Below are 15,995 nucleotides of genomic sequence, written 5' to 3' on the forward strand. Positions count from 1 at the left end.
GGTAACAGATACAGTCTTAGATTTACCAGAATTGAGTATAATTTTGATTGTACCTGTGTTGAATATATGAGCATGACCTGCTACAAAACTTCATTATACTTATTGCCACAACTGACAAACTCCCTTTTTCCACTGTTGATACGTTGCATGTAAGGAATGCATAGGTCACTAACCCTAGCTGGTCACAGGTAAACTCTGCCAAATGGATTACTGACTGCATGTTTTCTTGCTGAAAGACCGTACATTCTGAGTATCATGCCTGCAGAGTATCTGGGCTCTTCTTTTTTTCTGGGTAAAGGTTTGATAATCACCTAATTTTATGAGAAATATACAAATTGTATTTGCATATTCTTCAGGTTTTTATTTATCCATTATCTTTCAAGTCTTAAGTGCAAATAATAAAGTGAATTCCAAGAGGGTGGAAAATAAGACAGCTACGTTTATGCTCCAAAGTTAGCAATAAATCATTATACAGTTGTAAATGCATTATTGTGTGATTAATATGTAGATACTTAGGTAAATGCAATTTTAGTAATGCTTTGTGGAGAGCTTCAGAATCTAGGTATTAAAAAAAAAGAAGGAGTTCTTGAAACAATCAGGGAATTATAGAGAAGTCTTTGTGTCTATAATTATCAATCTGAAATAATGCATTTTCTCAGAAATAAACTAGGCATAAGATTATAGGAAAAAGCTACATGAAATGAAACAGCATGTGAGATAGCCATACAAGAAAAAGAATATTCTTAGAGAATAATGAACAGTGTGGAGCTCAGCAGAAGGGTAATACAGATTCAGAGAGTAAATCTTTGGAGAGCCTAATTATGAGTTCCTCATATTTCATCTTTGGAGAGACGGTAGTCATTTGAAATACGATGTTATAAGGTGACATTAACATACTTAAATACTTTCGTTTAGAATGACCACTTAGAACCAGAATAAATGAAAGAGAGCAAAAAATTACTTTTTTGTTGATTTTTAAAGACCTCAGGTGAGTGTTGATAATTTAAAAATACATTGATGTCTTGAGTAAAGTTGCGTGGAATTTGAGATCTGTAAAAAAGCATTTCTTTTCTGTAATGCTAGGATGCTAATTGGACATTTTTGCAAGAAAGAGATTTCAGGATGCAAATCTCGTGTCTCTAACGTGGGAAGTCAGTTCCTGGCGGAACCTTCTATTAAACTTGTGTGAGTGGAGAAATATTTCTTTGGAAGGAAGAGGTCACGAGTCCGTTTTTAATAAAGTTAGTGGTTTACAGTATACTGAATGATCAAAATGGCTACTTCTGAACTTTATGAAAACAATAATATAGTTTTTCTGCATTTATATTATGAAGCTGATGTAAAATATCAAAAATTCTTTATTTTGAAAAACAATGTAATCATTTTGACATAATTTATATATTGAACCTGTGGTATGCACACACAATAAAACTTAATTCAAAAAATTTTTTGCGGGCTTCCCTGGTGGCGCAGTGGTTGAGAATCTGCCTGCCAATGCAGGGGACACGGGTTCGAGCCCTGGTCTGGGAGGATCCCACATGCCGCGGACCAACTAGGCCCGTGAGCCACAATTACTGAGCCTGCGCGTCTGGAGCCTGTGGTCCGCAACGGGAGAGGCCGCGATAGTGAGAGGCCCGCGCACCGCGATGAAGAGTGGCCCCCGCTTGCCGCAATTAGAGGAAGCCCTTGCACAGAAACGAAAACCCAACACAGCCTAAATAAATAAATAAAACTTATAAAAAAAATTTTTTTTGCATTTAAAAAATATTTTCAAGTGTATTTGATTTACAATGTTGTGGGTTTTTTAAATACGTATTTATTGGAGTATAATTGCTTTATAACATTGTGTTAGTTTCTGCTTTAAAACAAAGTGAATCAGCTCTATGTATACATATACTATCCACATCTCCCCCCTCTTGAGCCCCCCTCCACCCTCCCTATCCCACCCCTCTAGGGGGACACAAAGCACCGAGCTGATCTCCCTGTGCTATGCGGCAGCTTACCACTAGCTATTTTACATTTGGTAGTGTATATATGTCAGTGCTACTCTCTCACTACGTCCCTGTCTCCCCTTCCCACCCCTGTGTCCTTAAGTCCACTCTCTACATCTGTGTCTTTATTCCTGCCCTCTCACTAGGTTCGTCAGTACCATTTTTCTAGATTCCATATATATGTGTTAGCATACGGTATTTGTTTTTCTCTTTCTGACTTACTTCACTCTGTATAACAGACTCTAGGTCCATCCACCTCACTACGAATAACTCAATTTTGTTCCTTTTTATGGCTGAGTAATATTCCATTGTATATATATGCCACATTTTCTTTATATATTCATCTGTCGATGGACATTTAGGTTGCTTCTATATCCTGACTATTGTACATAGTGCTACACTGAATATTGTGGTACATGTATCTTTTTGAATTATGGTTTTCTCAGGGTATATGCCCAGTAGTGGCATTGCTGGGTCATATGGTAGTTCTATTGTTAGTTTTAAAGGAACCTCCATACTGTTCTCCACAGTGGCTGTGTCAGTTTACATTCCCACTAACAGTTCAGGAGGGTTCCCTTTTCTCCACACCCCTTCCAGCATTTGTTAATTGTAGATTTTTTTAATGATGGCCATTCTGATCAGTGTGAAGTGGTACCTCATTATAATTTGGATTTGCATTTCTCTAATAATTAGTGATGATGAGCATCTTTTCATGTGCCTATTGGCTCTCTGTATGTCTTCTTTGGAGAAATGTTTATTTAGGTCTTCTACCCATTTTTCCATTGAGTTATTTCTTATTTTGTTATTTAGTTGTATGAGCTGTTTGTATATTTTGGAAATTAAGCCCTTGTCAGTCTCATCATTTGCTAATATTTTCTCCCAATCCATAGTTTGTATTTTCATTTTGCTTATGGTTTCCTTTGCTGTGCAAATCTTATAAGTTTGATTAGTTCCTGTTTGGTTTTTGCCTTTACAGTAAGTCCCTTACATATGAACAAGTTCTGTTCTAAGAGTGCATTTGTAAGTCCAATTTGTAAGTCCAATAAAGTTAGCCTAGGTACCCAACGTACACAGTCAGCTATATGTTACTGTACCGTAATGGGTTCATAATACTTTTCACACAAACAATACATAAAAAACAAACACAAAAATAAAGAAAACTTTTTTAATCTTACAGTACAGTAACTTGAAAAGTACAGTAATACAGTACAACAGCTGGGATACTCGGGCTGGCATTGAGGGAACAGGCAAGAAGAGTTACTGATTGGAGGGGGGAGAGGAGGTGGGAGATGGTAGAGGTGAAGGATTATCAGCAGTAGGAGTCAGAGGGCAAGCTGCAATTTCACTCATACCTGACGTTGATGGCACAGGTTCTGGTTCCTTGCTGGATTTAATTCTATCTACCCTCTTGAAAAAATGATCCTTTAATGTCTAGGTAGTAGCTCTTTTTTTCTCCTCATAGATGATAAGGTAGCACTGGATTGCATTCTGAATGGCTGCTGCCACCTTTGGCTACCATTCTATGTTCGGGTCCTGTACCTCAAAAACTAACAGTGCTTCCTCAAATAACGAAGATTCCCTTGCCATTTTCTGTGTCGTGAATCTCTTCAGTTCTTCAGTTCCTTCTTCTTCTTCCTCTTGTCCCTCTTCATCCTTTCTCTGGGCCTCCAATTCCATCAGGTCTTCATTAGTAAGCTCCTCACATTGCACAGCAAGGAGTTCAATGAAATCGTCCTCTTGAAGATTTAGCTCCAGCTTCTTGCTGAGGGTCACTACGTTACTGAAGGCCTCTTTGGACTTCTCATCTACCTTCTCAAATCCATAAAAATCATGAACAAACTGTGGACAAGGTTCTTCCAAACCCCATTCATGGTGACCACGTACCCTCACACCAAACATAGTCAATGTTTTTTATGGCCTTATAGATGTTATAGTTCTTCCAAAATTGTCCCTGGGTTGTTCCTGATTTGTCACTTACCTTTACTGTCTGACAAAAAGTGTGACATAAATAATATTTCTTGAAAGTCGCTATAACTCCCTAGTCCATAGATTGCATGAGCAACGTAGTATTTGGTGACAGATGCACTACTTTGACGTTGGGATGAAAGTTATCCATGAATGGGGTGTGGCCCAGAGCATTGTCGAGCAGCAAAAGAATATTTTGCTGAGACGTCCTTATCCAAGCAATATTTCTCTTCCTCTGGGATAAAGTGATGGAAAAACCAGTCCTGGGAAATGGCCTGTGTATTCCAGGCTTTGGGGTCACGCTCCACCCAACAGGAAGAGAGCCTTTGGCTATGTTTTTGAGGGCTCTTGGGTTCTCTGAATGATAAACTAAGAGAGGCTTCAGCTTCATATCATCGGAAGCATTGCCACCAAACAACAGTTAGCTTATCCTTTGCTACTTTATAGCCCGGCATCAACTTTTCCTCCTTACTGACGTAACTTCGGTCCGGCATCCTCTTCCAGTACAGTTGTGTCTCATCGACATTAAAAACCTGCTTCGGTAAATACACACCATCATCAAAATTTTCTCAAAGTGTTTCAGGAAGTTCGTGGACAGCTATCCTATCTGCACTTGCTGTTTCTCCACTTACTTTTACATTGTGAAGGTTGGATCTAGCCTTGAACCAATGAAACCAGCCATGGCTGGTATTAAAAGATGTGCCCTCTGATTCTTTGCCGTGTTTCTTCTTCAAGTCTTCATAAAGGCTTTTAGCTTTCTCTTGAATCAGCATTAAGTTGAGCAGGACTCAGCGCTGATGTTGATCCTGCATCCATACACTGAGAAGTTTCTCCATCTCCTCCATCACTTTTCCATGCTTCTTTGATATTTTGTCAACATCGTCGGCACAGCAGACTTCACATGTTCCATGATCTTGTCCTTGTTCTTTATAATCGTGCCAATGGTTGAGTGATTCATGTTATAAGAATGAGCGATGTCTAACATCTTTTTGCCTCGCTCCACTCTCTGAATTATTTTCACTTTTGTTTCCATCATTATCGCTTGGCGCTTCTCAACAGTACCAGCTACATCACCGCTGCTTTTACGCTTGCTTCCAGACATCTTGGGCTTGAAATAAAGGTACTGTACTACTGTACACTACACAGTACTGTAAACTACACAAAAGCAAAACCACTTATAGAGGATGCATGCACATGAAAATGTATGCCAACCAGACATGTGAACTAGCTTACATGATTAGACATGTGAATGGACGTTTGCATCTTTGAAAGTTTGCAACTTAAAGGTTCGTATGTAGGTGACTTACTGTATTTGTACTGACCTGGGAGGGAGATCTACCTAGGAAAACTTTGGTATGATTTATGTCAGAGAATGTTTTGCTTATGTTCTCTTCTAGGAGTTTTAAGGTGTCATATATTTAAGCATATAGGCCGTTTTGAGTTTATTTTTGTGTATGCTGTGAGGATATGTTCTGACTTCACTGTTTTGAAAGTTGGCTGTCCACCTTTCAAAACACCACTTGTTGAAGAGGCTGTCTTTCCCCCATTTTATATTCTTGCCTCCTTTGTCAAAGATTAATTGACCATAGCTGTGTAGGTTTATTTCTGGGATCTCTATTCTATTCCATTAATCCATATATCTCTTTCTGTGCCAATACCATGCAGTTTTGCTTACTGTAACTTTGTAGTATTGTCTGAAGTCACGGAGGGTTATGGCTCCTGCTTTGTTCTTTTTCCTCAGGATTGTGTTGACAGTTCTGGCTTTTTATGGTTCCAGATACATTTTAGGATTATTTGTTCTAGTTCTGGGGAAAATGTCATGGGCAATTTGATAGGGATCACATTAAAACTGTAGATTATCCTGGGTAGTATGGCCATTTTAACACTATTATATCTTGCCTTCCAAGAGTGTTGGATGTCTTTCCATTTCTTTGAATCATTTTCAATTTCTTTTACTAATGTTTTGTAGTTCTCAGCATATAAGGCTTTCACCTCCTTGGTGAGGTTTCCTCCTAAGTGTTTTATTTTTTTGATGCCTTTTTAAAAGGGATTGCTTGTTTACATTTGCTTCCTGATATTTCATTGTTAGTGTAAAGAAATGCAACCAGGGACTTCCCTGGTGCCTCAGTCGCTGAGAATCCACCTGCCAATACAGGGGACATGGATTCGAGCCCTTGTCCAGGAAGATCCCACATGCCGTGGAGCAACTAAACCTGTGCACCACAACTACTTAGCCTACACTCTAGCGCCCATGAGCCACAACTACTGAGCCTGTGTGCCACAACTACTGAAGCTCACATGCATAGAGCCTGTGCTCTGCAACAAGAGAAACCACTGCAATGAGAAGCCCGTGCACCACAATGAAGAATAGCACCCACTGGCCACAACTAGAGAAAGCCCATGCATAGCAATGAAGACCCAATGCAGCCAAAATAAAATTTAAAAAAAAAGAAAAAAATAAGAAATGAAACCAATATTTGTATGTTAATCTTGTATCCTGCTACTTTGCTGAATTTGTTTATCAGTTCTAGTAGTTTTTGTGTGGAATTCTTAGGGTTTCCTTTATATATATTATCAGGTCATCTCCATATAATTTCAATTTTACCTCTTTCCTTCCAATTTGGTTAGCATTTATTTCTTTTTTTGTCTGATTGTTGTGGCTAGGACTTCCAATCCTATGTTGAAGAGACGAGGTGAGAGTGGGCATCCTGGTCTTGTTCCAGATTTTAGCAGGAAGGCTTTCAGCTTATGAACATTGAGTATTATATTGGCTGTGGGTTTGTCATAAAATAGTTTTTATTATGTTGAGATATGTTCCCTCTATACCCCCTTTGGTAAGCGTTTTTTTACCATGAATGGATGTTGAAGTTTTTCAAATGCTTTTTCATGCATCTATTGAGATTATCATTTGTTTTTTGTTTTTCCTTTGTTGATGGGGTGTATCATGGTGATTGATTTGCATATGTTGAAACAACTTTGTGACCCTGTGGTGAATCACGTTTGGTCATGGTGTATGATCTTGTTATATGTTGTCAGATTCAGTTTTCTAATATTCTGTTGAGAATTTTTGCATCTATATTTATCAAAGATTTTCGTCCCTAATTTTCTTTTTTAGTAGTGTCTTTCTGTGTGTGTGTGTGTGTGTGTGTGTGTGTGTGTGTGTGTGTGTGTGTTTTAAGTCTTTATTGAATTTGTTACAATATTGCTTCTGTTTTATGTTTTGGTTTCTTGTTTGTGAGGTATATGGGATCTTAGCTCCCGACCAGGGATTGAACCCGCACCCCCTGCACTGGAAGGTGAAATCTTAACTGCTGGACTGCCAGAAAATTCCCCATCTGTTTTTCATTTTTGTTCGTTTTTTTAAAATAAATTTATTTATTTATTTATTTATGGCTGCATCAGGTCTTCATTGCTGTGTGCAAGCTTCCTCTAGTTGCAGCGAGCGGGAGCTACTCTCCGTTGTGGTGTGTGGGCTTCTTATTTTGGTGACTTCTCTTGCTGCATAGCATGGGCTCTAGGTGCACGGGCTTCAGTAGCTGTGGCTCTCAGTCTCAGTAGTTATGGCTCACAGGCTCAAGGGCGCAGGCTCAGTAGTTGTGGTGCACAGGCTTAGTTGCTAACCAGCATATGGGATCTTCACGGACCAGGGCTCGAACCTTTAGCCCGCATTGGCAGGTGGATTCTTAGCCACTGTGCCACCAGGGAAGTCCCCCCCATCTGGTTCTGATAGCAGGGTGATGGTGACTTCATAGAATGTCTTTGGAAGTATTCCTTACTCTTCAATCTTCTGGAAGAGTTTGAGAAGAATCAGTGTAAGTTCTTCTTTGTATATTTGATAGAATTTGCCTCTGAAACCATATGATCCTGGACTTTTGTTGCTAGGGAGTTTTTTAAAATTACAGATTCTATTTCACTTTTAGTGATCAGTCTGTTCAAGTTATCTATTTCTTCTTGATTCAGTTTTTGTCGGCTGTAAAAATAACAACATACATTTTAAGATTATGTTAGCACCTAAATATTTTCCATGTATTAGACCACAAGAAAGCAAAGAAAAAAAGTATTAAAATATTTTTTCTTATATAAAAAGTAATGAAATATTATTCAAGAAATTGTGATAATAATACTAATTACAATAATGACAAACTGTTCTGAACTTAAAGACTACATTACCTAAGATGCATACTATATGCTAATTGTTTTATTGTTTTTAAGTACATGGAATGTATTCTCCTTTTTAATTTAATTCTTTTATTTTACCTGTATATTGGTAAAAAAAATTAGTTGCACATAATATAAAAAATTACACTTTAATAGGAGTTATTAATCCATTTACATTTAGTATAGTATTGAAAATACTTCGGTTTAGAGTAACCATGTTATTGTGTGCTCTCTTTTATTTATTTATTTTTTAAACGATTTAATTTTAGTTTTTTAAAAAAATAAATTAGTTATTTATATATTTGTAATGTCTTTATTGGAGTGTAATTGCTTTACAATGGTGTGTTTGTTTCTGCTTTATAACAAAGTGAATCAGCTATACATATACATATAGCCCCATATCTCCTCCCTCTTGCTTCTCCCTCCCACCCTCCCTATCCCACCTCTCTAGGTGGTGACAAAGCACCGAGCTGATATCCCTGTGCTATGCAGCTGTTTTCCACTGGCTATCTATTTTACATTTGGTAGTATATGTAAGTCTAAGCCACTCGCTCACTTCATCCCAGCTTACCCTTCCCCCTCCACATGTCCTCAAGTCCATTCTCTATGTCTGCATCTTTATTCCTGTCTTGCCCCTAGCTTCTTCACAACCATTTTCTTTTCATTTTTTTTAGATTCCATTTATATGTGTTAGCATACAGTATTTGTTTTCCTCTTTCTGCCTTACTTCACTCTGTTTGACAGACTCTAGGTCCATCCACCTCACTACAAATAACTCAATTTCATTTCTTTTTATGGCTAAGTAATATTCCATTGTATATGGAAGATCTGCGACATCTTCTTTATCCATTCATCTGTTGATGGACACTTAGGTGGCTTCCATGTCCAGACTATTGTAAGTACAGCAGCAATAAACATTGTGGAACATGACTCTTTTTGAATTATGGTTTCTCAAGGTATATGCCCAGTAGTGGGATTGCTGGGTCATATGGTAGTTCTATTTTTAGATTTTAAAGAACCTCCATACTGTTCTCCATAGTGGCTGTATCAATTTACATTCCCACCAACAGTGCAAGAGGGTTCTCTTTTCTCCACACCTCTGCAGCTTTTATAGTTTGTAGATTTTATTTCATGATGGCCATTCTTATCTGTGTGAGGTGATACTGCATTGTAGTTTTGATTTGCATTTCTCTAATGATTAGTGATGTTGAGCATTTTTTCATGCATTTGTTGGCAATCTGTATATCTTCTTTGGAGAAACGTCTATTTAGGTGTTCTGCCCATTTATGGATTGGGTTGTTTGTTTTTTTGATATTGAGCTGCATGAGCTGCTTGTAAAGTTTGGAGATTAATCTTTTGTCAGTTGCTTCATTGGCAAATATTTTCTCCTATTCTGAGGGTTGTCTTTTCTTCTTGTTTATGTTTTCCTTTGCTTTGCAAAAGCTTTTACCTTTCATTAGGTCCCATTTGTTTATTTTTGTATTTATTTCCATTTCTCTAGGAGGTGGGTCAAAAAGGATCTTGCTGTTATTTATGTCAGAGAGTGTTCTTCTTATGTTTTCCTCTAAGGCTTTTATAGTGTCTGGCCTTACATTTAGGTTTTAGTCCATTTTGAGTTTATTTTTGTGTATGGTGTTAGGGCATCTTCTAATTTCATTCTTTTACATGTAGTTGTCCAGTTTTCCCAGCACCACTTATTGAAGAGGCTGTCTTTTCTCCGTTGTATATTCTTCCCTCCTTTATCAAAAATAAGGTGACCATATGTGCATGGGTTTATCTCTGGGTTTTCTCTCCTGTTCCATTGATCTGTATTTCTGTTTTTGTGCCAGTACCTTACTGTCTTGATTTCTGCAGCTTTGTAGTATAGTCTGAAGTCAGGGAGCTTGATTCCTCCAGCTTTGTTTTTCTTCTCAAGATTGCTTTGACTATTCGGGGTCTTTTGTGTTTCCATACAAATTATGAATTTTTTTGTTCTATTTCTCTGAAAAATGCCATTGGTAGTTTGATAGAGATTGCATTGAATCTGTAGATTGCTTTGGGTAATATAGTCATTTTCACAATGTTGATTCTTCCAATCCAAGAACATGGTATATCTCTCCGGCTGTTAGTGTCATCTGATTTCTTCCATCAGTGTCTTATAGTTTTCTGAGTACAGGTCTTTTGTCTCCTTAGGTAGGTTTATTCTTAGGTATTTTATTCTTTGTGTTGCAGTGGTAAGTTGGAGTGTTTCCATAATTTCTGTTTCAAACTTTTCTTCCTTAGTGTATAGGGATGAAAGAGATGTCTGTGCATTAATGTTGTATCGTGCTACTTACCAGATTCATTGATTAGCTCTAGTAGTTTTCTGGTAGCCTCTTTAGGATTCTCTATGTATAGTATCATGTCATCTGCAAACAGTGAGAGCTTAACTTCTTCTTTTCCAATTTGGATTCCTTTTATTTCTTTTTCTTCTCTGATTGCTGTGGCAAAAACTTCCAAAACTGTGTTGAATTTTAGTTGTGAGAGTGGGCAACCTTGTCTTGTTACTGATCTTGGTGGAAATGATTTCAGTTTTTCACCATTGAGAACAATGTTGGCTGTGGGTTTGTCATATATGGCCTGTATTATATTGAGGAAAGTTCCCTCTATGCCTACTTTCTGGAGGATTTTTATCATAAATCAGTGTTTAATTTTGTCCAAAGCTTTTTCTGCATCTATTGAGATGATCATATGGTTTTTATCCTTCAGTTTGTTAATATGGTGTATCACATTGTTTTGCGTGTATTGAAGAATCTTTGCATCCCTGGGATAAATCCCACTTGATCATGGTGTATGATCCTTTTAATGTGCTGTTGGATTCTTGTTGCCAATATTTTGTTGAGGATTTTTACATCTCTGTTCATCAGTGATATTGGTTGTAGTTTTCTTTCTTTGAGACATCTTTGTCTGGTTTTGGTATCAGGGAGATGGTGGTCTCATAGAATGAGTTTGGGAGTGTTCCTCCCTCTGGTATATTTTGGAAGTGTTTGAGAAGGATAGGTGTTAGCTCTTCCTTAAATGTTTGATAGAATTTGCCTTTGAAGCCATCTGGTTCTAGGCTTTTGTTTGTTGGAAGATTTTTAATCACAGTCTAAATTTCAGTGCTTGTGATTGGTCTGTTTATATTTTCTATTTCCTCCTGGTTCAGTCTCGGAACATTGTGGTTTTTAAGAATTTGTCCATTTCTTGCAAGTTGTCCATTTTATTGGCATAGAGTTGCTTGTAGTAATCTCTCATGATTCTTTGTATTTCTGCTGTGTCAGTTGTTACTTCTCCTTTTTCATTTCAAATTCTATTGATTTGAGTCTTCTCCCTTTTTTTCTTGATGAGTCTGGCTAATGGTTTATCAATTTTGTTTATCTCCTCAAAGAACCAGTTTTTAGTTTTAATGATCTGTGCTATTGTTTCCTTTATTTCTTTTTCATTTATTTCTGATCTGATATTTACGATTTCTTTCCTCTGCTGACTTGGGGTTTTTTTTACACTTCTTTCTCTAATTGCTTTAGCTGTAAAGTTAGGTTGTTTATTTGAGATGTTTCTTGTTTCTTAAGGTAGGATTATATTGCTATATACTTCCCTCTTAGAACTGCTTTCACTGCATCCCATAGGTTTTGGGTCGTCATGTTTTCATTGTCATTTGATTCTAGGTATTTTTCTATTTCCTCTTTGATTTCTTCAGTGATCTCTTGGTTATTAAGTAGTCTATTGTTTAGCTTCCATGTGTTTCTATTTTTTTACAGATTTTTTCCTGTAGTTGATATCTAGTCTCATAGCGTTGTGGTCGGAAAAGATACTTGATATGATTTCAATTTTCTTCAATTTACCAAGGGTTGATTTGTGACTCAAGATATGATCTATCCTGGAGAATGTTCCATGAGCACTTCAGAAGAAAGTGGATTCTGTTGTTTTAGGATGGAATGTCCTATAAATATCAATTAAGTCCATCTTGTTTAATGTATCATTTAAAGCTTGTGTTTCCTTATTTATTTTCAGTTTGGATGATCTGTCCATTGGTGTAAGTGAGGTGTTAAAGCCCCCCACTATGATAGTGTTACTGTCAATTTCCCCTTTTATGGCTGTAAGCATTTGCCTTATGTATTGAGGTGCTCCTATATTTGGTGCATAAATATTTACAATTTTTATATCTTCTTCTTCATTGATTCCTTGATCATTATGTAGTGTTCTTGTTTGTCTCTGGTAACAGTCTTTATTTTAAAGTCTATTTTGTCTGATATGAGAATTGCTACTCCAGCTTTCTTTTGATTTCCATTTGCATGGAATATCTTTCTCAATCCCCTCACTTTCAGACTGTATGTTTCCCTCAGTCTGAAGTGGGTCTCTTGTAGACAGCATATATACAGGTCGTGTTTTTAGATCCATTCAGCCAGTTGTGTCTATTGGTTGGAGCATTTAATCTATTTACATTTAAGGTAATTATTGATATGTATGTTCCTATTACCATTTTCTTCATGTTTTTGGGTTCGTTATTGCAGGTATTTTCCTTCTCTTGTGTTTTCTGCCTAGAGAAGTTCCTTTAGCATTTGTTGTATAATTGGTTTGGTGGTGCTGAATTCTCTTAGCTTTTGCTTGTCTATAAAGTTTTTAATTTCTCTGTTAAATCTGAATGAGATCCTTGCTTGGTAGAGTAATCCTGGTTGTAGGTTTTTCCCTTTCATCACTTTAAATATGTCCTGCCAGTCCCTTCTGGCTTGCAGAGTTTCTGCTGAAAGATCAGCTGTTAACCTTATGGGGATTCCCTTCTATATTCTTTGTTGTTTTTCCCTTGCTGCTTTTAATATTTTTTCTTTGTATTTAATTTTTGATAGTTTGATTAATACGTGTCTTGGCGTGTGTCTCCTTGGATTTATCCTGTATGGGACTCTCTGCATTTCCTGGACTTGATTAACTCTTTTCTTTCCCATATTAGGGAAGTTTTCAACTATAATCTCTTCAAATACTTTCTCAGTCCCTTTCTTTTTCTCTTCTTCTTCTAGGACCCCTATAATTTGAATGTTTTTGTGTTTAATGTGGTCCCAGAGGTGTCTCAGATTGTCCTCAATTCTTTTTATTGTTTTTTCTTTATTCTGCTCTGCGGTATTTATTTCCACTATTTTATCTTCCAGGTCATTTATCCATTCTTCTACTTCAGTTATTCTGGTATTGTTTCCTTCTGGAGAATTTTTAATTCCACTTATTGTGTTGTTCATCATTGTTTGCTCTTTTGTTCTTCTAGGTCCTTGTTAAACGTTTCTTTTATCTTCTCCATTCTAGTTCCAAGATTTGGGATCATCTTTACTATCATTACTCTGAATTATTTTTCAGGTAGACTTCCTATTTCCTCTTCATTTGTTTGGTATGGTGGGTTTTTACCTTACTCCTTCATCTGCTTTGTGTTTCTCTGTCTTTTCATTTTGCTTAACTTACAGTGTTTGGGGCCTCCTTTTTGTAGGCTGCTGGTTCGTAGTTCCTGTTGTTTTTGGTGTCTGCCCCCAGTGGCTAAGTTTGGTTCAGTGGGTTGTGTAGGCTTCCTGGTGAAAGGGACTAGTGCCTGTGTTCTGGTGGGTTGGGCTGTATCTTGTCTTTCTGGTTGGCAGGTCCGCCTCCGGTGGTGAGTTTTGGGGTGTCTGTGACCTTATTATGATTTTAAGCAGCCATTCTGATAATGAGTGGGGCTGTGTTCCTGTCTTGCTAGTTGTTTTCTATAGGGTGTTCACCACAGGAGCTTGCTGGTCTTGGAGTGGAGCTGGGTTTTAGCATTGAGATGGAGATCTCTGGGAGAGCTTTTGCTGTTTGATATTCCATGGTGCCAGGGGTCTCTGGTACACCAACGTCCTGAACTTGGCTCTCCCACCTCAGAGACACAGGCCTGACACGTGGCCGGAGCACCAAAACTCTTCAGCCACACGGCTGGGGGGTGAGAGCAAGAAGTAGCTTTTGTACATCTCAAAGACCACCAATGCAATTCACTAACCATTTTCTCTCCAGAAGTGAAGAAAACAAAATTCAGTCTTTGGCGAGTCAGCCACTTTGGTAGCCAGCCTCCAAGATGGCTCTAATCATCCCCTAATTATCTCTCAGTCATCATGCACCTGTGTGACCCCTCACACTTGAAAAGGGCTGAGTGTTTAACTAATAAGACATTGCAGAAATGACAAAGTGCAGCTTCCAAAGGTAGATAATAAAAGACATTGCAGCTTCTGATTTGTTTTCTGCTAGATCACTCATCCTGGGGTAAGCCAGCTGCCATGTCATGAGGACACTCAAGCAGCCCTATGGAGAGATACATGTGGCAAGGAACTGAGGCCTCCAACTACAGCCACGTGAGAGTCATCTCAGAAATCAAAAGATTTAATTTTATTTACTTTTCATTGTGTTGAGTCTTCATTGCAGCACAGGGCTTTCTCTAGCTGTGTCGAGTGGGGGTTATTCATCATTGTGGTGCACGGTCTTCTCCTTGAGGTGGTTTCTCTTGTTGTGGAGTATGGGCTCTAGGTGCATGGGCTTCAGTAGTTGTGTCATGCAGGCTCAATAGTTGTGGCTTGTGGGCTCTAGATCTCAGGCTCAGTAGTTGTGGCACATGGGCTTAGTTGCTCTGCGGCATGTGGGATCCTCCCAGACCAGGATTTGGCCCCCTGTCCCCTGCATTGGCAGGTAAATTCTTATCCACAGTGCCACCAAGGAAGTCCAGTGTGCTCTTTTTTAAACTTAGTCTGTTTTCATTATTTTCTATCTTAACGATTTTGTATTAAAGAAAAAAAATAATACTCCTTTCTACCCCTCCTCTTTGAGGATTATATATGAAGAAGTATGTCTTATTTATTTATCTCAAATTTTCAGCTTACTCTTAAGAAGTAATCACAATGTCAAGTGTTTAATACCTTTCACTTCTACTTTGAAAAACATGGATATTAAAGTACTAATATAATTACCTTCCCCAGTCCAAATTTTTTACTTTTTGTTATGTATAAAAAACAACGAAAAACATGCATGGTTTGTAAGGAAATGACAAATATCAGAAAATTCAGAATCTGAATACACTCTATACCTAGCTTCTAGATAAAGATATAGAAAATGCCAGACACTCAGAGGCCCCCTGGTCCCATTCTAGTGACTCCCCTTAAGGATTACTATTGTTCTGGTATGTAACAAAAAGATCACTTTACCTGTATTTTGTATTTATATAAATGTTATGACACAGTATAACCACTTTGGATAGGGCTTTTTTATTCCTTACGTTGTTTGTGAATATACCTATATGGTTGCCTGTTGTTGTGATCATGTATTGACACTGTTGCATAGGATTCCATAGTGTAAACATTTAACTAATCAATTTATTACAATGTGTATTACAATATGAGTGATTTTTAGTTTGTGTCTGTTGAGAATACCACTGGTATATAAATTCTAGAACTTGAGCTTTGGTGGTATGTTTATAAATTATTGTTCAGTATACATGTAGTAGTAAAATTTTCGAGTTATAGCTTTCATGTGTTTATCTTTTTAGACACTTCTAAATAATTTCAAAACATTTGTATGAATTTTCATCCTCAGCAGCAGTGAATGAGATTCAAGGATTATACACATTCTTTTCAAACTTGATAATACCGGTCATTTTCATTTGAACTTTCTGGTTGGTGAGTGATAATTCCAGGTATAACGTTTTTGCATTTAATTCACTACTAAGAAGGCAAGCATCTTTTGATATGGTTACTTAACATTCTGTACTCTCTTTTTTGAAATATATTTTGGTATATTTTCCCCATTTTTGCTATTACATTATCTTCTTATTGAAGACTTTTTTTTTAACATCTGAAGTCTTCTTATTTAGGAGGTTTTTATATATGTTTGATATGAATTCTTCTC

General features: G+C 37.4%; 2 long non-coding RNA genes across 3 annotated transcripts in view; one reads left to right on the forward strand and one right to left on the reverse strand.

Moving 5' to 3' along the window:
* The window catches only part of LOC309636256, a 384,430-nt gene that overhangs the window by 16,628 nt on the left and 351,807 nt on the right, over nucleotides 1-15,995 (forward strand). For both annotated transcript variants that reach the window (XR_014249326.1, XR_014249327.1), the window contains exon 2: nucleotides 14,349-14,452. This is a non-coding gene — a long non-coding RNA (uncharacterized lncRNA). The remainder of the gene's footprint in view (nucleotides 1-14,348; nucleotides 14,453-15,995) is intronic.
* LOC309636264 lies at nucleotides 497-8,535 on the reverse strand. The gene is made up of 2 exons (XR_014249342.1): nucleotides 1,734-8,535; nucleotides 497-1,431 (listed from the first exon to the last, which is right to left on the reverse strand). It is a non-coding gene; the product is annotated as an uncharacterized lncRNA (long non-coding RNA).

Source organism: Balaenoptera borealis (genome assembly GCF_965194805.1).
Source record: "Balaenoptera borealis genome assembly, chromosome: 10".
In the NCBI taxonomy this organism is placed as follows: domain Eukaryota; kingdom Metazoa; phylum Chordata; class Mammalia; order Artiodactyla; family Balaenopteridae; genus Balaenoptera; species Balaenoptera borealis.